The 26,212-nt window shown below is 37.2% G+C and overlaps 1 protein-coding gene and 1 pseudogene across 1 annotated transcript in view; both read right to left on the reverse strand.

Annotated features, from left to right (window-relative positions):
• GRID2 (glutamate ionotropic receptor delta type subunit 2) overlaps positions 1-26,212 on the reverse strand; it is a 1,375,518-nt gene that overhangs the window by 553,503 nt on the left and 795,803 nt on the right. The gene's annotated exons all lie outside the window — the stretch shown is intronic.
• On the reverse strand, positions 23,582-24,062 carry LOC103553453 (large ribosomal subunit protein uL23 pseudogene; annotated as a pseudogene).

The following is a 26,212-nucleotide window of genomic DNA, read 5'->3' on the forward strand; positions in this document are numbered from 1 at the left end:
TCATATAGAGTTGCTACCGCCTCTATATATAGCAATGTAGTTATAACAAATGAGACTACCTCGCCTCCCAAGGAGCTGAGCTTACTTGAAGGGAATTGAGCAAAAAAGGGGTGGGGGGGGAATCAAGTCCTGTCAGGAAGACAAGCGATCAAGCGATGAGTAAGGACAGACCATCTGTCACTGGCAGGAACTTTAGAACTTCTGAATCCTTAGAAAAGCTTGACAATTCATCACCATGTCTTCCATCATTCGTTCTCAAATCTTTAGATGGGCTAAATATAAAACGATCTGAAGCAAAGAAACTGCCAGAGTGTGTATCTCACTGGTAATAAATGTGGAACAGTTCCTACAAGCACAGAGGACAATTTAATTGACTAAACAATAATAGCAACATGCTGTTTTTCACTCAACTTTGTGGCTTAACTAAATTACGCTTGTTCCCTTTGCAGGACCTACTAAATATTACACACTCATGCAGAGGGTTCCAGTGCTCTGTGCACCTGCAGCGGCAAAGGTGTCAGGTTTTTGCTTTTATTCTTGCCCATTCCAAATGCTCAGGTGGACGCCTGCGAGTGGCCTGTCTGGGAAGGACACCCGCAGTTATTCTGGAGCAAGTGGCCAGAGAAATATTAAAGAGCTACTCCCTTCCTAGCTCCTCATCTATAACAATACTACAGCTTATATCAGCATTTCTAGAACTGTATTCTGTGGGACACTACTTCCGCTGAAATTCGTAAGTATTCTGTGGCCAAGTAGATTTAGAAATGCTAGGTTAAGCAAAGTTAAATAAATATCATTACCGCATTACTCCTCAAAGCTTTTAACAGGTTAATATCAATACTGAAATGTAATTAACACAAAAGCCATATTAATATGTGACATTATTCTATATATTAATAATTTGGGAGATATGGCTTCAGACTTATGAGCATGAGCTCTAAAGTCAGATTGTCAATGCCTCCATTTTCTTACAGTGACTTTGAACAAATTACAAATCCTGTAAGGCTCAGTTTCCTCATTTGTCACTAGGGTTAATGATAGCGCCCATAAAATGAAATGGTGGGGAAGATTAAATGTGATAATGGCACATAGTAAACTCTTCATAAATATCAACTTCTCATATTTTAATTAATGTGTTTTATGGAACTCCGGGAGAAGATATTTGGAATGTAGCATATTCAAATAGAGTTGACCATGGAAACCATTTTTCTCACTACCAATCTCAAGAATTAGTACTTTTTGGAAAATGTAGACTAAAATCTATGTTAATTTAGCCACACATTTCTAAAAGTTCTAAAATTTTATTGAAGCATCACAAGGAATTTTGTAATTTTACATCATGGTCTTATAATAATTCTACAGGGAGAGCAACTAACAGAGGAAATTTTCCGCAAAACGAAAACAAACAGAAAACAAAAGTTGAATTACCATATTTTATGTAAAACTCAAATGTATATGTAATAGTTCTGACCAAATAGTAATACTTATTCTTTTTTCTTAATCGTTTTCTCTTTTTCTAATTAAACAAAAATAAGACAAAACCAAACCAAACCACTATACTCTTCTCCAATAAAGTATGTCAAGGGAGTATATCATGTATAAAGTTTACAGTGCATAGTAGATTTTTAGCGAGAAACTCATGAATTTCCAGTACAAACTCTACATCCACTTGCCTGAGTGTCATATATGGCTAAACTGTATTCCCCCAGAGTTCTGCTAAAAAAACCCAACACAACTACACACTGTAAGTCTCTGAAACACAGAGCTGGAGCTTGAAAGTGTAAATACGTACACGATCTGTGATTCATTTCTATTGCTGGCTTTTGTTTTTCCTTTTTTTTGGCTTTTTTGGTTTTTATTTTTCTTCTTCTAGAAGAACTGAAGCCACAGGATAGGCAGACACCGGAGTACTATTTGTGTAGATTCCATTTGTAAATCCCAAGTATATCCAGCAGATGGCATCAGTAATCCCTCGCTCTGAGAGCAGGCAGCATGGGGATATTCTGAAATGACTGTCTTGTTGGCATTTCCCCTTGAGCTCAGCATGGATCCCCAGCTCTCTTCTGTTCCTATCCAAGCAGCCACTATCTGCCATCCCACTCTGTGCCTTTTGCTTTAGAATCTCTGCTCTGATCTTCCAGCTGGAAGACCACAAATACACTTTCATCCAAATCCTCTAGGCTTTACTGCCAAAGTTATTTCATAAACGGATATGCTAGAATTATTGTTACTGCTGTGTGCTTGGGTCTTCCCACACCCCCTGGGAGATGGAAATATGCCACCACTGAGATTTGTCCAACAGGATGCTACCTGCTATGCTTCTTAATGTGGAAAGACGGGCGCTAATGCAAGAAAATAGAGAATCTGCATTCATCATATGCCATAGACACACCTTGCTGTGTCTTATACTATTCAACAGAGATTGAACAGTGATTTCAATACTTTGCCTGGTTAGGATAAAGACAGATATTTGACAATTATTACGAGTGCAGGGGACCACTGTGTTACTGTTTTCTTTGTGAGGTTCTGCTTGCATAGGGGTCTTTTAGATGTCTACTGTAGTGATTAAAGTTACGTTATCCCAAAACATTTAGGAAAAGTAGTGTTTGTTGAAGGACCACTTATCCCTTGCGTCGCCTGTTTTACTGTATTCTAGTATGTTAACTTTCAGCACGACAAGGGGATTACATTAAAATGTTTATTTCATTTTATTTATTTTTAAATAGCTAAATGAACTTTGGCAGAGTAAACTAATTCTTAAGTATAACTGGCAAACAAATGAATATGAGTTCTTACCTGGATTTTAATCAAGGCTTAAACTGATGACTTGGGGGTATATTAGCACTTAATTGCTGGGATTTATGAAATAAGGCCTTCTTGCTATCTTGAGGCAAATAAAGAAAAAGAAAAAGCTTCTTGAAGAGAAGTCTGTTGATCACATCAAAATACAACATACAGACCCTTCCCCACGGTGACCTTCATGCCTTTGCTTTGTTCCTTTGATCTCCTCTCCATCCTGTCTCCTTGACAAAGTGTTTCTCAAAATTCAAAGCCTGAAGCAAATGTCAGATCCTTTCCCACCCCTACCTCCTCGACCCCAGGCAGCATTGTCCTCGCCCTTATGCTTGTCTAACACTCTGAGGAAACATTTATTCCAGCCTTAACTAAATTGTGTGGAGTTATGTAATTGGCTGTGAGGGCTACATCATGTTTGCTTCCTTCGGCCTCAGCGGGACTGGCTTTCTTGCTGGTCCTCCAGTATAGTGCTGCCTTTGCCCTGGCTTTGCCTCCTGGATTGCTCTTGCACCACAGATGTGCACATAGCTCCCTTCTTCATTTCATTCAGGTCTCTGCGTAACTGTCACTTCATCAGGCATGACCTCTATGATCATTCATCCTTGCTCCCCCTGTGTACTTATCCCATGTGAGACAACACACACACAAGCCTATTTACCATCTCTTTCTGTGCACAAGGATACAAGTTTCATAGAAGTAAGAATTTTATTTTGATCACTGGTCTATACCCTTAGAATAATCACTGACATGCAGTAGGGTTTCAGTAAAATTTGTTGCCAGGCACAACGCAGATTTTCACTAAATGTTGTTTGTGGAAAAAAGATAACTATATTGCCCTAACTCGTGTTTCTATATCTTGGATATCTCTATTTCACCTGGGACTAAATCATTTGATAAACTTGTCTTGAAAAGAAGTCACTGGATGGAATTTAATTTCCAAAAATTAAATAAATAACCAGAAAATGACTCTTTGCATTTTATCAACTGAGGTATTTATGTGGTAATGGAGTATAGAAGCACCATGTTCAAAATCTCCAAAGTCAAACACCTCAGAATTTGGGGGCTATGTGGTATTGGAAAAAGAACATAAAATTTGAATAACTGGGCTTGAGCTCAAATGCCAGGTGTCCTTGTGGATAGTCAGATATGCTACTGACTCTGAGTCCCAGCTCCCTGATTATCTGAATAATGCTTTTATCACAGGAGTATAGTAAGGATTAAGTGGATGAATGTATCTAAAGCACCCATAACATTGCAAGTGTTCAAAAAATGCTAATCTCTTCCTTTGTTAACCTTCTTTCTCTTCTACACTCAGGTTACTGCAGAATTTTTGGCAGTACTCATAAATGCATTTATAAGTGCATTTATTCAATTCAGTAAATGTTTATTGAATGCTATTTCAGTATATCAATAATAATAATAAAAGGTAATATTTATTAAGTGCTTACTATGTGCCAGGCACAAAGTGCTTTTATATATGTAATAAATTACTTAATGCTCACAATACCCATATCAGGTGAGCATTACATTTGTGTCTACCTGACATATGAAGAAACTGAAGTAACTCACCAAAGTCATAAAGCTGGAGGTGGAAGCCAGAATCAGTAACTAGTAAACATCCTTCCTCCATAATGTTTTCATAGCCCTCTTTCTCCAAGATTCAGAAACTATTATGCTTTCCTAAAAATTAAAATAATTACATGGGGCTGGCCCCGTGGCCGAGTGGTTAAGTTCGCGCGCTCCACTGCAGGCGGCCCAGTGTTTCATTGGTTCGAATCCTGGGCGCGGACATGGCACTGCTCATTGGACCACGCTGAGGCAGCGTCCCACATGCCACAGCTAGAAGGACCCACAACGAAGAATATACAGCTATGTACCAGGGGCTTTGGGGAGAAAAAGGAAAAAATAAAATCTTTAAAAAAAAAAATTTAAAATAATTACAGTTAAACTGAATATTGCAGAACATTGTGTGGTATACACTGGAGTTGTATGTATTTGAACTCCATTATGTAATTTATTTGCATCTACTATAAACCTTTGAGAGAGAGAGAATGAACCATAGAAGAATTTGAGAAATGCAGGTGATTTCATCCACCACTTTACTCCAGGACCATTTGCCTTGAAGTGGGGTAAGACTATCAGCTTTTCTTTGAGTGAATCTTAGTTCCCATACTCTTTTCAGAATTTGAGCATCTTGCTGTACTGATTAACTGATTAAAGTTTAAGTACATACATATACATGTACAGATTGTGCAGCTGATCTTTAACCAGAGAAACAGTTACCTGTTCCTGCTCTGTCATCAAAACAAAACTTAATTGTCACCACAGGACAAACAGCCAAATCTTCTAGAAGTGAAAAGGGACAATGATTCCCAGGTATTGTGACAATAAGGCAATTAACATCTCGTGTCTGCAGTTAGTGAGTTAATCGGTTTACTACTGTTCTTTGCGTAACTTGGCAGTATTCTGGGTCATCAGTAGTTCATCATTGATGAAGCCACTATGGAAGCTGATTATTGCTCATTAAAAGACATTCCCAGTTCAATATTTCTGTTATCTCTGGGCTTTCCCAATATTTCACAGGGACTCTGCTTTTTAGACTATCACGAGTGGTATACAATGTTGATGATTCTAGAATCAAAAGACTTCAGGGGGAAAAAGTATTCAAAAAGCCTTACTAATTTTGATACACAAAGCATCCAAAAGAAAAATTAAGAAATGCAAAATGTGAACTTCCATCGCCATATTCCTAATGTAATTGTGTTGGTCACTGTCAAGGTATTTAAGCTCATTGTAGGTATGATCCTTGAATTTTTTACAATATTAAAACAAGAACTTCAAGCTTTCTGGGGTTTCTGAATTTCTTTCAGAGCTTCTTCCATAAAAAGTATACCTTGTGGCCTACTGTAAAAAATGTTTTCAATGGTGTTGGACTTGACAGCATGGACACTTTCCAGAATTCCAAGCAATTGATTCTCCCGTCTGTGCTATTTCACTATGGTGAAATATAAACCATCTTTTTCTTACCACTGACAAATCACCTTATGGTGTTAGAACTGTGTTTAGTAACAAAATGTCAGTTGAAACTGAGGCACCAACTGCTAACTGCTCAAACAAAATGTCATCTGTAGAACGGAATTACAGAGTTTGACAAAGGACCCTCGGCTAGGATCAAATAATGCAAGAATATTCAAAATCATCTGACACATTTTAGAGTTTTCATTGATCTTAAACCTCATGATAAATTCCTTTTTTCAAGCTTTTTTTTAAAAAAAAATTTGTTGCCATGAATGCTTATCTGTCAGTGTTTACAATTGCACAATTTCTGTAAAACAACTACAGTTATCCTCAATGCCATTTGTATGTCTTTGAATACACTGTTCCATCTTTCCTAGAAATGGATCACACAACTGTATGGTTTAGCGTCACTCCAAAATCATGGCTTCCAACCTTTACTGGACACTTCATTCTAACTAGCAGTTATTCTACCGTATATATCATCAGTTTCGCTCCTCCCCCATTTTCCATGGCGGTGACATTCAACCTTCCACCAGCTCCACCAGTCCATTTTCCTAACAACTTTACAAGTAACATTGTTTCCTATTTAAACAAGTAATGAATAAAGATCAACAGATAGAAATGATTTCAAGCTTTCAAATTTCTGCTACTCTAAAAATCAAAAGCAAAGCAAAAAAACCCAATCCTTTTTTGAATAATAATAGCTAACATTTTGGGGGTGTGAATTACGCATGAGAAACAATGGTAAATATTTTAGTACCTTTCATCATTTAGGTCTCATAACAACCCTTTGAAGGTTGTTGCTATTATTTCCCCTATTTTACAAATGAATACACTTCCTCCTGCCCTCTCTTAGCAGTGAGATAGGCATTCTTCCTCTGAAAAGGGGACTAATCATTTCAGCAGCGCTCCGGGTCCCTTTCTTCTTTTCTCTTTTGGAATCTTTATCATCAGTTATCTACACTCCTGTGTCTTCCACATCTCTCTATCTGCTTCCTGTGGGACTCTAGATTTCCTTCCATGTTAACACATGGCCTCTCAACCGACTTTTACAGACAATCCTCTCAAATATGGCCTATGATTGCTTTCTCCTGTTTTACACCCCCCATTCACATCTCAGTCATTCTGGCTTCTGTCCACAGCCGCCCCCACTCCCAAATATCTTCATTTGGCTGGGCTCTAAGTGTCTTTCAGGATTGCCCTTAGGCATGATTATCGTCATCACCTCTAAGAAGTCTTCCATGATTACTATACCCTCTCCCACCATAAATTCCTCTTATAAATGTGGACATACAGCACCGTCACTGAACATATCTAATTAGATTTTAGTTATCCTTTTATTTGTCTACATGTTCCACCACTCTAAAAGCTTCTTGAGGCAGGGATGATGTTTTATCTATTTTTATATCCTACAACCCACTCTGGACCTGACTCATAATAGCCATTTAATAAATATTGTGAACTTGATGAAAACTGTCCTGTTAGAGGGTTGCTTTGCCCCATAGCCCCTAGGCCATGTGAAATGCCCTGCAACTACAGGTAAAAACAGTTTCCAGCATATTGACATATCCCACCTCAAGAGCTTGTGTCTCTTACCTTCTCTGCCTGAGGACCTTCCCCAGCTTATTCAGCCACAGAAACATAACCTAGAAGTGGGGGTATGTTAGCAACACTGGAGTCAACTCTCAACCACTGGGGAGATAAATGCTCTCGTGTCCACACCCTCCAATGGGGTGGTTCTGAGATGTATTCCACACACAGTTTCTCAGAAGGTTCCCTGAAGGTTTGAGCCCCATTTGCCCACAATTATAATCCACTCTTGGAGACACATTCTTGACTGGCTTTTTTCTTTACTCTCCCTCATGTTCATCACTTCTTTACTTGTGCTTTTGGGGACCAGTTCCCTAATAAACCATCTGCACCAAAGTCCTTGTCTCAGGATATTTACAAGTAACTTAAACTGAGTTAACCTTACTACACAGAACACATAATTTATCACACATGAATAGAGACTAGTTCCTCTAGTTAAAAAGAAGAAATTCTTGAGAAGTAGAAAAGTTCTTGAGAAATTAAAATTATGCACAATCTGTCCATAGGACTTGTTTTTCTATAATAGACTGTTGAGACAGTCTCACCATTCTAAAAAGCATTGATGTCACTGTGTGCACTGTATTTCAGGATTCTCTACGTTGGTGATCCTCAATATTAGCACGACTGGATTAGAATCACCTGAAGGGCTTTTTAAACACAGATTGCTGGACCCACCCCAACAGTTTCTGATTTTGAAAGTCTGTTACGGAGTCTGAAAATCTGCATTTCTAGTAAGTTCCCAGTTGATGTCTATGTTGCAGGCATGGTGAGTCATTTTGAGATCCACTGCTTTACAAAAAGTCCTAGTCAGAGACTGAGTGTGATCATTTGGCATTGATTCTATATCCATGCAATTAATTTAACAAAACCGTTCAACCTTTTTGAGCACCTGAAATATACTAGCTACAATGCTAGGGCTGGAGTTGCTTTGTTGAGCAAGGCAGACTTGGTCTTTGCTCTAAGTGAGCTTTCAGCCTACCTCCACTGGATGGTTATTAGGAATATGAAAAGTGCAGTAGTGCCTACCAGTGCACACGTAACTTTCCAGCAGAAATATCTAAGGGCATGCACCTTTCCATGGAGGAAAGACAAAAGCCGTGTTTTAGAAAGAGTAATTTTAAGCCTATTGTTTAAAAATAGCTTCTTGTTTGAAGTAAACTTCTTTATACATATTAAAATGTTCCTATTTATACCTTAATCATTGCCACACAAATCATACCTTCACACAAATTACTTTGATCACAGAATTCTTCATTAGGGTGATGGGTTATTATTTACAGGAACTGAATTTGGGGGATTGGTAGACACAAACATTATTTTGACCTTATTACCATGTTTCTTTTTCATCCCCAAGAGATAAGGTCAGATTTGAGTGTAAGCTGCCAATTATATCTTGAAGCAGATCACTGGATTTGCCTGTTCTTTATTTCTTTTTTGTTTGTTTGTTTGTTTGTTTTGTTTTTTTGAGGAAGATTAGCCCTAAGCTAACTGCTGCCAGTCCTCCTCTTGTTGCTGTGGAAGACTGGCCCTGAGCTAACATCCATGCCTATCTTCCTCTACTTCATATGTGGGACGCCTGCCACAGCATGGCTTGCCAAGTTGTGCCATGTCCACACCTGGTATCTGAACTGGCGAACCCGGAGCCGCCAAATTGGAACATGTGCACTTAACAGCTGTGCCAGCGGGCTGGCCCCTGTTCTTTGTTTCTTATATGCCATTACAAGTTCATCAGTAAGAATCAGTTCTGCTAAGAAGTTAAATAAAGGATGTGTCAAGGCTTGCTGTAACCAACTCCCAGCAGATAAAGAAAAAAAATTTCCAAGATTACTGTATGTATTTGCGCTCGTTAGCTAGTTTTTCTTTTGAGAATTAATTTTTATCAGGAATTATAGAATGGGACTAAGGTATATTTCTGTCACTAGAGTTGAGGCCATAAATGCTATGTCGCACAATTGTGGTTCATAATTCAAGGGGTGGCCTGGGGATATGTGCCAGGACTTTCTTGGTCCATTGTAAAGAGTTACATTCTGATTTTGAATCTCCCATATGTTTCACAGTTCACTTAAATACTTAGCACTGTTTCACAGGATGGTTTCATATTTAGCCTAATTTCACAGTTTACTCAGGTCAGAATACAAAAGTAAGACAGCAAAGAAGGATCTACTAGACAATAATGCCTGGTCTCCCTTAGACCCAAAGAGATGCACTAACAGCTGCAATTTTGAGGGCCACCTGTTTTCTCTCTAGAGAAATTTAAAAACAGTCATAGTGTAGCTGGTTGACAAGCTTCAAAAGCCTTCCCTCCAAGATGGCTTGGTCACAGAACTATTAGAAGACTTTCTTTAAGAGTATTCTGATAATATCTATTCTTGTGAGAATTAAGGGCAAGGACATAGTTGAAGTAAATATCATTCTCTGATCTGATCACCACAATCATTAAAATGGAGTGATCTGGGGCTAGCCCTGTGGCATAGTAGTTAAGGTCCGGCATGCTCTGCTTTGGCAGCCCAGGGTTCGCAGGTTCAGTTCCCAGGCACAGACATAAACTGCTCATCAGCCACGCTGTGGCAGTGACCCATATATAAAGTGGAGGAAGATTGGCATAGACGTTAGCGCAGGGCTAATCTTCCTCAAGCAAAAACAAGAGGAAGATGGGCAACAGATGTTAGCTCAGGGCTAACCTTCCTCAGCAAAAAAAAGGAAAAGAAAAGAAAAAAGAAACGGAGTGATTTTTTATTTGATTGTTTTGTTTTGTGTCTTTTCTTTTGCAGACTTATTGGCATAAAAGGGAGTTTAAAAAATATATATATATATATATATATATGTGCACCCCACTATAGACTAAGTCATTATTGTCTAATGAAGTAAGAGCCTACAGTAGTTTCGTTTAGTATGCTTGTTCTTGTATTTGTGTTTAGTTTATGTTTAATGTGCTTGAGTATGCTCCTTCTTGTAGACACATTTCACTCTGACTTACAGTATAGTTTACAACGTGGTTAGCTCAGGATTGTTTTCATATCAACAGAAAACTCCTTTCTTAATACCTGCTCATCCTTGTCAATTAGGTACAAAATCAAGAAAATCGAAGAGACACATTGACTTCCATTTTATACTATATATTCTAAACAATTCACTAAAGCGTTTATCAGATTCAAGTTTCTGATGTAATATTTTAAAAGATAATGTGTTTATTAGACAAGGCCATCTTTTTTCCTAAAGATAGAGTTTTGGCCTATAATAAGATTTTTTATTTTTCAAGTTAAGTGAGTTATGAAATTATTTTCAAATGGATCATTTTCTGTGGTTGTTTCCCTCATTTTGTTAAAAAGTAAAATGCTAATAATGTTATGGATTCAGATCCTGCACAGGTAAATTACTGTTCCTCTCTTCCAAAATCATGGTTATATCCATAAAACTCCAGTCCTAACAAGAAGAACTAAACATTATCCCATCACCATCGAGTCTTCAAATGCAGAATGTAAAGGGCAGAATATTGAAGTTATAGAGATTGGGAAAGCATCAAAAGAATGCTGAATGGTCATGTAGAAATCGATAGAAGACATTCTAAGTGTGATGAGCAATTTCTGGTTGGAATTTTAAAGAATACAGTGGAGAGATAAACCATTTTTGAAATATTATTGGTAAATAAAATATACTTAAAATAAATTTTGAATAAATGGAAAAGTGAGATCGATGCTTTTATGCAAATAGTTACATACTCCTTGACACAAAGAATTGACGTGCCAGGGCAGATTGGGTTTAGACAAAAATAGTGAGGATCTCTATTTGTCGCATCTGGATGAGACAAAAAGAAAAATCTAAATGCTTTTATAATTATTTTAAGATAGCATTCTTCAAAAGAATCTTTAATGATGAGAGTTTGAAGTTTTATAGCAATTGCCATATATACGATTTATGATTTGTAAAAACATTCATAATCATATTTAAAGAAAATTTGTTAAAAATTAAAAATTACATATCATTCAAAAATCATCACATGGGTCCAGTTGTTTTCAACAAATTAATGTTTCTAATTATAAAGGCCATAGTGGAAGAATCCCTCTCAACTTTCTAAATTAAGTATGCACACTAAGAGGAAGACAGTTTGCTAATGTAGTGAAGATTCTGGTGTACAGAGTGAGAAGAAGCAGATAAGCAATATTTCTTACCAACTTATCCTTTATCAGGCTGAATTCTTTCTAGGTATGCTTTTTGCCATAGAAGACCATTAAATTATTGTAAAGACTCTCTTCAGTTTCAACGTTTTTTCTTAAAAAAAATAAATAAAAACCTCCATTTAAAAATAAAATATGTACTCCTTTATCCGTCTAATTTTCTTATATTTTATTTAGCATATATACAGTTAAAAATACATAGTTAACTATTCAAAATTTTTGATATTTGGAGCTGTACTATATCATTTTCAGAGCTATAAAGTCTCACTAAGGTTAATTTCCAGATAAATATTCTTCAAATTATTTTGCAATTTTTCTGATTAGTCAATAAAAATCACAATTAATTTGCAAAATAATTCTGAATCATATTGTATATGTATTTGAAAGTTATATTTTAACTTTCTTTTACTTAAACTTGCTTTGTGTAATAAGGTCTCTGCACATTCAAAGAAAAGAATTAGGTCAAAGACTCAAAGTATCCAATGAGAATTGTGATTAAAATAATAGAAAAGAGAAAAAATTAGATCAAAGGATGATCTGGCTTTACAGCTAGGAAATTGTATCATTCTGCTAAATAATGAATTTTTTCCCTCTGTCTTAATTGTATTTGCAAAAGTGCACACTACTGGAAAAATCTCTCTCTTTGGCTTTGAATATGACTGTAAGAAAGCTAAAAGAAAACATTTCAAATGAAAAAATGTTCTTAAGCACCAAGTAAAGGACATTTTTAGGGTGAAGAGTTCGATATGATTTGAAACCTGGAACATCCCAAATATTTGCTGTTTGAAATTCAAACTATGATTGAAATTGTCAGATGGTTCACCAAAATGTCAAAGGCCAACAAATCTGCTGAATGGAGTTCAGGAGACAGTAAATCGTGAGTAAAAAATAAGTTTTTCCTTAAGACCTGAATGAGGTCCGCTTTACTAAGTCAATGGCTGTTCCAATTTATAAAACTCAATAGTGACTTCTGAGACGTAGTTTAATAAAATATAGGTATCTACATTAAATTCTTAAAATATCAAAGATATAAACAAAAAGTCTATGTAAAGATACTAGAGTTTGTTGTTGTTTTAATAAAAGTGAAACAAAAGTGCTAGATTATTCCCTTTTTAAAGACATTTTATTTGGGGGAACAAATTATGACATAAATACAGAGAATGAAACCACTGAGCTCTCTCAACTATGGAAGTTTATAGTACAATACAAAAGATAGATGCAGAGCCAATTTGCCCAGTGCGAATTTTAGAAGTTGTGAACAATGCTCATCCAAAGAGGGTGACAAAATCAACACCAAGACTGGTGTCAGTCTCAGAATTCAAGGAGAAAAACATATATGAGGAAGGAATAAATTTGGTCTATTGCAGGCTTTCTATTTTATTGATCATTTTCAAAAGCTACTTCTTTTCAGCAGCTAATAATGGGAATATTTACACAAGTTTTGAAGATATCTATAGCGGTGATATTGAAAAATTTCAAATAAGAAATTTAAAATTTAAACACGATGGTAATGCTATGTACGCCAACTATATTTCACTTTTTGTAACTAAATTGTGAGGAAAAACACATTAGAGCAGAGGCCATAGGATCTTAATCTAAAATTTTCTTTACGGTATATATATCTTAAAAATATATACAACCAATGGATATATGAGTTGTTTGGTGAGGTACAGAAGAAAAAAAGCAAGGTGATTCAGTGAAAGTTCACATATTGAATGAACAGTCAGAGCCTCTCTAGAACCAGGAAAAAACGTTTACATAGTCATATTAATGATAATACTGAATAAGGATTTAGTTATAAATGTGTTAAAACTATATTGGGAGAGAAGGGTAACTTTGTGTGAGATCATGTATATAAACTAAATTCTCATTGTCCATGTTAGTCCATCAATAGATAATATTGATATCTGAAAAAATCAGGGGAAACCAGTGTGAAAACATTATTAAAAAAAATATTTGGGGGCCAGCCTCGTGGCCTAGTAGTTAAGATCGGCACCCTCTACTTCAGTGGCCCAGGTTCACAGGTTCAGATCCCAGGCATGGGCCTATATCGCTCGTCAGCCATGCAGTGATGGAGACCCACAGACAAAATAGAGGAAGACTGGCACAGGTGTTAGCTCAGGGCTAATCTTCCTCAAGCAAGAAAAAGAGGAAGATTGGCAACAGATGTTAGCTCGGGTCTAATCTTCCTCAGCAACAACAACAACAACCATAAAAACTGGAAAATACCAGTAGTAGCTAAGACAAAACAGAAATTAAAGGTTGCCTCCATAGAGTAGAAGAGAGACTAGGGAGCAGTGAGGAAGCAACGCTTGTTGTTCCTTGTTAATTTTATAAATACTTTAAAAAATGTTTATTGAGTACATGCGAAATTTTGCTAAAAATAAAATTTATTTTTAAAAATTAGGTGTATATTCTTTGACCACACAATTGTAAAAAGAAACTTTTTTCAAAGAGCCTATATGAAAAATAACCTAAGAAAAACATTTTCTAAATAATTTTTGTTAAAAATCAAATCAAAGTGTAATTAATATCTACGGTTTTAAAACCTGTTATCTTTTCAAAGTACCATGCTTCATGTTTGTATTCCAGATCTTAACTATATCCCTCCTATTATGAAAATAAATCATTATCAGCTCCTCTGTTGCTGACCTTGTCATGTGTCTGTAGATTAAAAAATCGATTTGAGTGTCCAAAGTCAATTAAAACGGTGATATCCTACAGAGAATGTTTATTATTTCCTTGCTGCTGTTATTATCTTCTTCGGGAACAATGACATTCCCCAGAGTAGATCTAATATCTTTGGGGAATGACTATTCTATCATAGGAGATCCTTTTGAAATTCACAGTGACCAAATGACAAAAATATTTCTTCCACAGCGAGCGCTTTAACAAGAGAGCAAAGCAAAGGCACTTCTGAAATTTCTCCTTGAAATCTCCTTCACCCTCCATCTGGGGACTTTGATTCAAAATAAATACAGAGGCATATCAAAATCCACTGAAGTTCATCAGTCAAATGCATCTTTTCTTTGGACATGCTTTATTTACTATAATTATCTATAGCTATTTCCTTAATACTAAACCGGATGAAAACTGGATTCCTCACAGTAAACTGTGTTTTTCTGGTCCACTGCAGTAGCTGCAAACAAGTACCTGGGAGACGTGATATTCCTAGGAATTTGTTCCACTCCAGGGACTTGAGAAATTTATTAAAATGTACCTGTGAGGTTTTCTTTGAGAGATAATACAGCTCAAGTGAATGAATCCTGTTGGCTGCAGAGGAGAGGAGCAAATTATCACCTACATGAGGAAAGATAATACATATCTAAAGCTGAAGCCAAAAGAAGTAGTACCCTCAAACCCTTGGCTGAATGTACAAGGACACATCCAGCAAATATACCCAGTAAGTGGAGCTAAGTAGTGCTGTTCACCACAATCCTTTGATCGTTAAAGTGTGTGATTTGGTGAATGGCCAGGGCCAAACAAAGCCATTCTGTACCTAAACTGTGCTGGGCTGACGTCATCACGTTGCCAGAACTTGCCCTTCTCATTCCCGACTAGACATTTCTGTTTAACAGTGACTCCCATCGGGAATACTTTTAACCGTTTTTTCTTCTATCCAAGTCATGACCCTTTTTCTTTCAATGAACCTGTGTTGAACTTTCGCAGGGAAGTCTTCCCTTCCCCATCACAGTTACCGCTCCTTTTCTAATCTCCCCGCCGAGTCACGTGCATCACGCATCAGGCACTCACTGTATAAGTCTAGAATTTGCTGCCTATGTTCTATACGAGACGTGGCACAGTGGAAACTACATGGACATAAGTATTAGTTTTCATTTTAAATTTCACCAGCATCACTTTCTTATCTGATGAATTTGAACAAATTCTCAGCATGTCTCAGACTGCTGAGTCCTTATTTGTAAACTGGGAATAATGCCAACTTCCCTGAGTGGTTACACGGATTAACGGGTATAGTTTGTCTCCTGCCCCGCTCAGTGCCTGGCATGTGATAGTATGAGAGAAATGTTTGGTCCCTTTCCTTTCCTTTTAATCCCTGGCTAAATTATAAAATCCTGGAGGACAGAGAATTGCCTTCCTTTGCATCCTGTTCAGTGTCTGACAGTAATTAAATACCTTGTGGGCTCTTCCTAAGTACTTGTTGGAATGAATGTATCAGCTGGGTGCCATGAGGATCCCTCACGGGCCCTCGATCGAGTGCTCTCAGCAGCTACAGGGCCTCTTCAGACGTATTAGAACAAATCCATCACGAGGGATCTATTGACTGAGTGTCAGGACTACCATTTTGCAGAACGGAGGAAAACAGGTCTATGTCTTTAAAAGGTGACAATAAAATCATTATTTTGATCTCATGATATATTTTTTGGTATTGCGTTCAATTTATAAACTTGATAGACACAGATCAAAGGGAGAAACAAAACTGTAACTGAAATGTGCAAATGTTTTGCAAGGTTAGAGGTTCTCCTTTATTAATTCTCCCCAAACGGAGCAACTTGTTACCCAGTTTCTTTATTGATAAATTGGAAATCTGTGGAAATTGAGCTATTATGTATAGAAGCAACTATATCTCAGGCAACTAACTTTCAGAAATTCATGATTCTTTATATAAGGCACCCGTTGACCTTAGTGTCCTCATCTCCCATTTCGATTTAATTCTGCTCAGTTAATGAGTAGAAGAGCCTGTGAAATGTCGGCTAGTGCAGGAGCGCTCCTCCACCTGGAGCCTGCTTCAGAATGACCCGAGGGCTTAGCAAACGCACAGTGCAGGGCTCCGCACTTGAGTTTCCCATCCAGTAGAGCTGGGGTGGGGCCCCAAAATTGGCATTTCTAAGTTTCCCAGGGGATGCTGATGCTGTTGACTCAGGACCACACTTTGAGAACCACTCTAATCAAAAATAAAGATAAAAACAAACATTCTTCTCCAGAGGGGCTTAAAGTTTTTATTACGTTTGGTAACAAACCTAAAGTGCAAAACTTTATAAGGACACTGACATCACACGGGGGAAAATTGGACTTTCTGATAATTCAAATATTTGAAGATCCAGATTTGAGTGACCATCTCCTCAGAATACTCAGACCAGAGTAACCTTGAAAAATACGCCATCAGGCATATTTTTAACACTGTTTGACTTCTCGTAATGTAGCAGTAGCTTCAAACTCCTGTCTCTTTCTACATAAGTGGAGTACAGAGAAAGTTAAACTTAAAACTAATTAATAGTTGCCTAGATGACTATTTTTAATTGCCCTCTTCTAATTTGATCAGTTATACATTTGAATTGATAATGCAGTCTATTTTAAGGATAATAGAATATAGTTTGCCTAAGTAAGAATCTTTTCACACATAAAAATCACACATTTAGAGTTTTAAATTAGATTTTTTAAGTTTGTGGGGTGTGCTACAAAGGCACAACATCATTAGATATTTTCAGAAAAAAGCTGTTAAAGTGATCTACACAGTGTGTTCAATTAAAAAATAGATTTTGACAATTTAAGAGGAACCAAACAAGCTTACAGGAAGTAGTTTAATGAATCCACATCTTTAAAGACCTTATTTTAGCTATCAGGTACACTACATCTTAAATACTGCAAAGGTAAAGCTGACTTTGAACTTGAATGGGAATTGATTTGCCATTTGAATTTTAAAATGACAGATCAAGTAGAAAGTTTATTTTGGTAAGGCGTTTCTAAAATACCTGTGGTGAAATCCATTAAACCCTTTTTTCTAAGCTTACTTCTTGAGAATCTCATGGACTATCATATTTTGTAAATATTGGAAGTAACCATCTTCTTTCACAGGCTTTTTGTTAAGATGGGCAAGGACTTCTAAAATCTATTGAGTCACTTCAGTAATTCCGAAGCTCCCCACTGAGCATCTTTACCCGTGCAGGCACTGTTCTAGGCACTGTAGCCACAGCAAAGGCTCAGACAGATCCAAATCTCATGCAGCAGTTTTCTATCGCTGTCTTAACAAAATACCACAGATTGAGTGGCTTAAACAGCAAAAATCTTATGATTCTGTAAGTCAGAAACCCGACGCAGTTCTCACAAGGTTAAAATCAAGAAGTTGGTAGGGCCCTGGGGAGGATCCGTTTCCTTCTGCTTCAGATTATTGGGAAAATGCAGTTCCTTGTGGTTTGGGGTCTCATTTCCCGCTGGCTGTCTGCTGTGTACTGCTCCCAGCCCCGCAGGCTGACTGTGTGCTCCTGCTCCTGTTTCTCCCTCCTTCCATTTTCAGGTCAGCAACGACAAATTGAGTTTCCCTCCTGCTTTCCATGTCTCCTGTCTTTGTCTCATCTCTGACCGATCCAGGAAAGCTTCTCTGCTTTTAAGGTCTCATAAGATTGGACTGGGCCAACCCAGACAACCCAGGGTAATCTCCCTGTCTCAATGGCTGTATCCTTAATCACATCTGCAAGGTCAGCCTCACCATGTAAGGTGACATATTCACAGGGTCAGGGGATCAGGACGTGCACACCTTGGTGGGGGGCAGGGAACATTATTCTACTTATCACACCTCATAAAACTTAGAAAGTTAGATGGTGGTGAAGTCAGATATCAAAAAAGAAATGTGAAATTTCAAGTAATGGGAAGAGACATTGGATTTCTGGCAGGATACAGACGGCAGTGGGTTAATTGAAGAGAGTTAATAAAGGGACTTTTATACAGAGATATGGACGGAGTTAAAGAAACCAACAGAGGATGATAAAGCATGCAGGGACCAGCAACAGCAGGGAACTGTACCATTCCAAGCCTGACAGGCAAGTAAAGAGAACTGTGTGACTAGAAGGAAAAGTACCAGCAGACAGGAGTCGTGGCCCTACAGGAAAGCCACCATGCTTAAAACAGACTCAAGCATAAAGGAAGCAAGTGGCTAATAAATAGCCTGATATACCTCTTTTTCTACTCTCTGCTCTCCTGCCAGCGCTCCTCTTGGCCAATCCCAACCAATAGCCAAGGGGCAATGACACCTGCAGGAAGCGTCGACAAAGGGCAGCCTCAAGAGGCACAGAGCTGGCAGAAGAGACCAGAGAATGGATTCAGGGGAGGAGGGAATAAAGAAAATTACTACGCAGATGTGTTATTAAAAAAAAAGAGAGAGAGAATAGGGGATGAGAGGGGAGCTGAGTTATGTCGGATCAAACAGTCAAAGAAAACTTCTCCAAGGAGGCAATAACGGAGCAGAGACCTGAGAGAAGGGAGGGAGTGAGCCATGCAGATATCTGCTGAAAGACATCCCAAGAAGGATTGTCAAGTGGCAAGGTCCTGAGAAAGCAGTGAGCTTGTATTCTCTGAGGAATAGAGAGCAGGCCAGGGGACTTGGCGTAGAGTGAATAAAAGGGAGAGGGAAGGAGTTGACGTCAAGTTGGCGTCAGATCATGTAGAGACTGTGAAAAAAAATTTCACTCTCATAAACCACTGGACTGTTTGAGCAGGAGAAAGAAATGATGACTTAAATCTTTAAAGGGTCACTCTATGTCTGGATAATTAACTGGAGGGGGCAAGAGAGAAAGCAGAAATACCATTTAGGAGGCCGCTGAAATAGTCTGGGAAAAAGATGACTGTGTGTAGACTAAGGTGGTGGCAGGCAGGCAGTATCAGAAGCAGTGGTAATACTCAGGGTATAGTTAATGATAGAAAAAAATTGAACTTGTTGTAGTGGACGTGACAGTGGGAGAGCAAGAGGAGCATCAGAAATGCTCTTAGAGTTATGGCCTGAGCAACTCAGTGAATGACGGGCGCGGTGTGTTTATGCCTTTTGTATTCCTTTAAAATCATTTAAATTGACACTCAGAAGGGAGAGGAATCATTTGGTCAACCACTTGGAATGGAAAATTCGGATTTTTTTTAATACTCCAGAGCTGTGGGTCATTGGAATTTCCTTAGGAAATACTGTAAGGACTAAAAGGCAGACCCAGCCAGTGCCACTCCCAGGTAATGGTGCGGTTCCCTCATCGCTGCAAGGATCTGTACACTTATCTGCTCACGTTGCTAGTGTTGCTTGGAATTAAACTTCCCTCTACTACTTACTATCCATGGCACCTCAACTAAGTTATTATCAAATTCCTCTAAGTTTCAAATTTGTAATCTATTAGTTAGGCATCTTAGCAGTTCTTACCATATTGGGTTGTTTTGACAACTAAATGAGATAGTATCTACAAAGTACTTAGCACAGCGCCTGGCTCATTGTAAGCACTTAATGATAGTTAGTCATTATACTTATTTCCTATACTAGAGTTGTGTATATAATCTTCTTGGAGATAATTCACCACTGGATGCTTAAATATACTGGATACCATCAGTCCACAATCATCTAATAACGATTTTCAAAAGCCATACTATTTCTAACTCTCCAAGGCTCTGAAGAAAAACACGAACAAGGAAAGTGACATTTGTAGATTTCATTTGATTTTTTTACCTGCTATATTATAGTCCCCAAATGAAATTGCTATTACTGACCTTTGTAGAAAAGATACGGTTACTATGAAGAAAAAATGTAACACTAGATTTAACCTCCATCCACCCCGGCTTCAATTGCTGTGCTATCCCACAGTGTTTGTGAATTAGATATCAAATTGATTTATGCTGGAAAAAAAGTGTTACAAACCCAACAAACTTAAAATTGAACACAGGATTTGTTTCCTCTTTACTATTTGCCTCACTAGACTTCCTAACTCAGATCCAGTTCTTCCCAATTCCTTGTTAAAGTGCTAAATTTTACTAAAACCATTAGCTTTTCTCCGTATTCTCTGTGTCCCCCTCAATTCAGTTCCATACATCTAAAGAGCAAAACTATTGACATAGGTTCAAATAAAAGGGCTAGCAATCTTGACTTACACGTCCGGTGGCATTCAGCTCTCTTTAAATAAATAAGTAGAATATTTGTGACTTTGGGTTACTCCCATAAACCCTCACAGTGGCTTATAGAAATAAGGGCTCAAGAATCAAAAATGATGTAATAAAGTCCTAGTGTGGTAATGTTTACTCGTTAATAACATGAAGAAGATTTTTAAAAACACTTTTTCTTAAAATGACCCCAACACACACACACTCTCTCTCTCACAGCACAAATAGAAGTTAAAATAAATTTTCATCTTGAAAATTTTTAAAAGAAAACAATATAAGTATAAAGTGTAGAAAATGATCCTCAGTATTGAGTACCAGAGAATGCTAGGTAAGATAAGCACTGAAACTGTTCACTGACCCTGGCAATACTAAGGCAGCCTAGAGGGTGGGAAGCAGAGGCAGATTGCAGTGGGTTGAAAAATGAATGAGAAGTGACAAAGAGGAGATAGCAGCCTTCTCTTTAAGGATGATTAACAAGGAGGGGGCTATGGTAGAAGCTTTGGCAGGACATGGCTTTAAGGAAGGGCTATTTTTTCATTTATTAATATTTTTAATTTTTCAAGATGTGTATAACCTGAATATATCTATACACTGAAAGGAGCCAATGAAGAGAGAAATTAAAGGTACAAACTGAGAGTGGAGAATTGAAGAACCAAGGTTTAAAAATAACGAGTAGTAGTACTCTTTACATTTTGAGCCTTCTTCTATAGAATATTCTGGCAAAAAAACAGACAACACAACTGCTAACTAAATAGTGACTTTTTGTCTAAAGAATAGAGAGGGCTAATTAGAAGGAATCCTTTTGGTTTTGAAAGCTAAGTCAAAAGAGTGTACTGAATTGATTGAGAATGGATAAACTTTGTTAAATGACTTCAGAATAGAAAATTTGGTATTTTAAATAATAAAAATATTTTTTAGTAAAAGCACGGTCTTTCACAAAGGATAAATGACTGCTTTAAGGATAAATGACTGCTATGGAAGTCATTTGTAAAAACATCAATAAATCACTGCAAATAGCTTGACATTTAAAGTGTTGGCAATTGCTAAAACTACTAGTTAATTGTTGCTGTTTGTAGAAAAGCCCCTTTTATTATAAAGCACCAAGGATGATTTTAAATGGATAACATGACAAAATTTAAAAGAAAAATAATTTGACCACCTAATTCTAATTTGACAGATTCTATGTACCTGCTGGTTGGTGATGAAATATGCTTTAGAATTAATTTTTCCTGAGGTTATTTACATGCTGAATCTACAGTACTCAGTGAATGCTTTACTATTAATATTTAATTTACAGTCTTGTTTCTGAAGGACTATGAAAAACTTTAATAGAACAAAATGGGGACACCTTTGCTCTAGAATCAGATAAACGTGGGTTTTAAATCGTCTTCATTCTACGGCCTTCGGCAATGACTCTAAGCCTCAATTTCTTCATCCATAAAATGAAGATAATAATAGGATGTTTTGCAAAGGTGATAGTGAGGGTCAAAGGATTAATCTACCACATGAAAAGGACTAAAAGCAGACCCCAGGCCCACGTTAGGCAACAAATAAGTAATAGTCATTTTTGGTAATATACACACAAATGAGAAATTTCTAATTCAGAGATAACAGCAACAAAGAGGTAAAATTAAAATGGGACGGAGAATTCTGGGTTGGGCTGGGCTTCTGCCAAGAGAGTCTACAAACAACAATAAAGAAGGGACAGTAACATTTGAAAGAAGTACTGCTGCCCCTCAAATACGAAAAACAATGCTCAGCAAAACGGAATTTTTCTATGAAATGTTACCATCAGAATTTAGTAATTTTGCTAGATGTATTATGGTTATACCCTAACTGTACTAGAAGCTTTAACGGACTTGCTGCCCCAATGGCTGCCTCTAAGAGTCCCCCGGGGTAGAGACAGCCCACACTCCTCCCCCATGCTACTATCAGAAATAGGAGATGGTAGATTTTAAATTTATGTTTTATGTTTATTTGATAAGACTTATTTTGCTGGCAAGTCGGAAAGAACTAGCATTCCTCAAATAATTAAAGGAATGCAATTCTTTTTATTTATGCTTTAGGACATTGTTTTACTTTAGGCTCAGTACACAAAAGGAGGTAAGCAAAATAAATGAGATTAGTGAAAGCAAATCTCTTATCACTATCAACTCCTAATTATCCAATTTGCAGCTTATTTGGAAAATATTTCTTTCAAGTTAACTGACAGTGTTTAGATTATTCTCTTTAATTAAGGTTGTGGTTATCAATTTCCCTTATTGGCAGCACATATTATACTTAAACACTCATTTGCTTATTAAATGTTGATTATTTAACAATTAATTACAGCAGACTTCTATGCGATTCATTATTACGACTGCTATTAACTCTTACTTTGCAGGTACATAGGAAGACATTTGAAAGCCAAAGCCATAATTCAAGACATCTGAAGACTGTGTGAGAAAGAGCTCCATTCCTAATGCAGATGCGAGTGTCTACCTAAAGAGCTGTTTGTCCTCCCATAATGCTTTGCAGGATTAAAGGTGGATGCTGGGCAGCTCCCCACCTCCTAGAAGAGAAGACTTTACGGAACGGCTAGGGTTTGGACTACATTGTTACACTGATGAGTCTTCAAAAACATAGAAAAAGTTGCTCCCAAGCCAAACAAAAAAGACTAGTGACATCCACAGCTTCAAGTATCTATTCTACTTCCTATGAGTCCAAAAAAAATCTAGATTTTATTTTCTTAAAGTTTTGTGGATAAAAATTGAGCTTTACAGAATAAAAATATTTTGCCTCATAACAAAAATCTCTTGACCAAATTTGTGGGTATTTGAGTGCATGTCTTTGAAAAAAATGCATAGGGCTTTTAAAATACAGTTCAATATAGTTTTAAAAAATCTAGTAGGATCCACATGAAAAGGTGTTCAACATCAGTAGCCATTAGGGAAATGCAAATTAAAACCAAAAGGAGATATCACAATATACCTATAAGAATGTCTAAAGAAAAAATAGCAATAATATGGAATGCTGGTGAGGATGTGGAGAAACCGGACCACACATATATTGCTGGTGAGAATGTAAAATGGTACAACCATGCTAGCGAAAGTGTAAAGGGAGTTTCTCTTTTTTCATGGCATAAAAATTTATATTTAGAATTAGCCAAATGGACTCAGTTTAGATGATTGCAATTGTTTGGCAACATCCAAAGCGTCATAGGCAGGAGCCAGTCAAACATATGCCTTCCTCTCCCATCAGGCCTGATCAGGGTGTTGACCTTGGCCACATCAATGTCATGGAGCTTCTTCATAGCCTGTTTGATCTGGTGCTTGTTGGCCCTGACATCCACAATGAACACAAGTGTGTTGTTGTCTATCTTCTTCCTGGCTGATTCGGTGGTCATAGGGAACTTGATGATGGCGTAGTGGTCAAGTTTGCTTCCCCTAGGGGTGCTCCTCTGCGGTTATTTGGGCTGCCTTTGGAGCCGCAGTGTCTTGGGCAGTCTGAAGGTGGGTGATATGGAGATCTTTTTTTTGTGGCTGTGGATGACTTTTAGCACTGCTTTCTTGGTCTCAAAGCCTTTGCTTTGGCTTCAGCTTTGGGTGGGGCAGGGACTTCCTTCTTCACTCTCAGTGCCATCTTTGTTGTAAGACAGTTTCTTACAAAACTAAACAGACACTTATCATACAACCAAGCATGTGCACTATTGGGCATTTACCTCAGAGAAATGAAAACTTACGTCATACAAAAAATCTATACGTGAATGTTAATAGCAGCCTTATTCATAATAGCCCCAAACTGGAAGCAACCAAGAGGCCCTGGGTTAAACAAACTGATATATCCATACCATGTGTACTAATCAGCTCAGGCCGCCATAACAAAATACCACAGACTGAGTGGCTTAAACAACAGACATGGGTTTTCTCACAACTCTGGATGCTGAACATCTGAGATCAGGGTGCTGGCATGGTTAAGCTCTGGGGAGAACTCTCTTCCTGGCTTCAGATGGCTGCCTTCTCACTGTGTCCTCAAGTGGCAGAGATAAAGAGATCTCTCTCTTTCTTCCTCTTCTTATAAGACCACAGCCCCGCTGAGTTAGGGCCCCACCCTTATGATCTAATTCAACCTTAGTTATCTCCTAAAGACCGTATCTCAGTCACATTGGGGAATTAGAGCTTCAACACATGAATTGGGGGGGACACAATTCAGTCCATAGCATCATGAATTCTATTCCACCATGAAACAACTTGGATAGATCTTCAGAGAATTATGCTGAGTGAAAAAAAGGCCAATATCAAAAGATTACATATTGTATGATTCCATTCATGTATCATTCTTGAAATGACAAAATTATAGAGATGGAGAACAAATTAGTGGTTGCCAGGAATTAGGGTGGTGTGTGAGAGGGAGGTGTCTTTTGATGAAACTGGTCTCTCTTGACTGTTGTGGTGGTCACATGAATCTACACATGTGATAAAATGACACTGAACTAAATATACACACATACAGACGCACACAAATGAGTGCATGTAAAACTGGTAAAATCTTAATCAGACTGTTGGATTGTGTCAATGTCAATTTTCTAGTTGTATTGTTGTACTATAGTTATGCAAGATGTTACTATTGGGGGAACCTGGATGAAGAGTATACTGGATTACTCTGTATTATTTCTTAGAATTATGTGTGAATATACAATTACCTCAAAATAAAAATTTTATTCAAAAGTTCCTAGAAAAAAATCTAATAAGGCTAATTTTATATAAGGCAATGTATGATGACAGGCTAGTTGTGGTTTTTATGTAAGATACTAACATGGTAGCTCTATATTGTGTCATCAATTCCAAACTTCTAAAAGTTTAAAGTCTACAGTAAGTATGGACCCTGCCTTTCTGGATTGCAATTCTTTTTGTCCCTTCTTTCCATCCTTCCTTCCTACCTTCCTTCTTGGAGTTGGGGTGAAGGAGAGGAGAAAAATATAGATAAAACGAGATAGGAAATTAAATTAAGTTTCAGTTCCTAAGAAAGAGGAGAAAGAGTCCTTAGCTCTTAATCTACTATAGTCTCAATAGGCTCTATGATAAATTCTCAGTTTCAAGCACACAGTAGGTGCTTAAAAAAGAAAAAAGGACTTTTTTCACTGTAATATAAATTGACAAGCCTCCCCTGAATCAGATCTTGAAATTTGGTAAAGGAAATCTACTGGATTAATTTTATAAGCAGTTTCTTAAATACATAAAGAAAATCAGTGGCTCTTAATAGCCTATCTAACCATCTATACATTAAATATTATTACATAATTTAAAATTATATAATTTTAAACAATTTAAAATATGATTAAAATTATGCCTTAATTTTTAAGGCCTTATAATTTTCTTTCTAACTCTGATAGTCATTGATATAAAAAATAAAGTGTGTTCTTAAAAACAGAAAAGTAATACTTTTCTGCATAAAAACTACCTGATTTCTAATTAGTGATGCTTTCCTAAGAGAGAGAAATTGGGCAGAGCAATAGCGAATCACTGAACTGAAAAAAAAGTGAGCACAAGATGATGCATTTTTTAAGATGTAATTCAAAAAATCTAATTTTCAGTTAGCTTTATTCTCCCTAAACTTTAGCAGTTTGGATCAATTCTTCTGAGACTCATTGGCCCTGATGCAATTAAAGTTTCCCTTTATCTTAACTTAGAGTCTTTCTTTACAGTGGAAGTCTGCTTTCTGCAGTATAGCTACAAATCTTTTTTAAAATTTGTTTGGGGATTAATCCATTCACAAGTGTATGAGCCCATTTG

Source organism: Equus przewalskii, chromosome 3 (genome assembly GCF_037783145.1).
Source record: "Equus przewalskii isolate Varuska chromosome 3, EquPr2, whole genome shotgun sequence".
Classification (NCBI taxonomy): domain Eukaryota; kingdom Metazoa; phylum Chordata; class Mammalia; order Perissodactyla; family Equidae; genus Equus; species Equus przewalskii.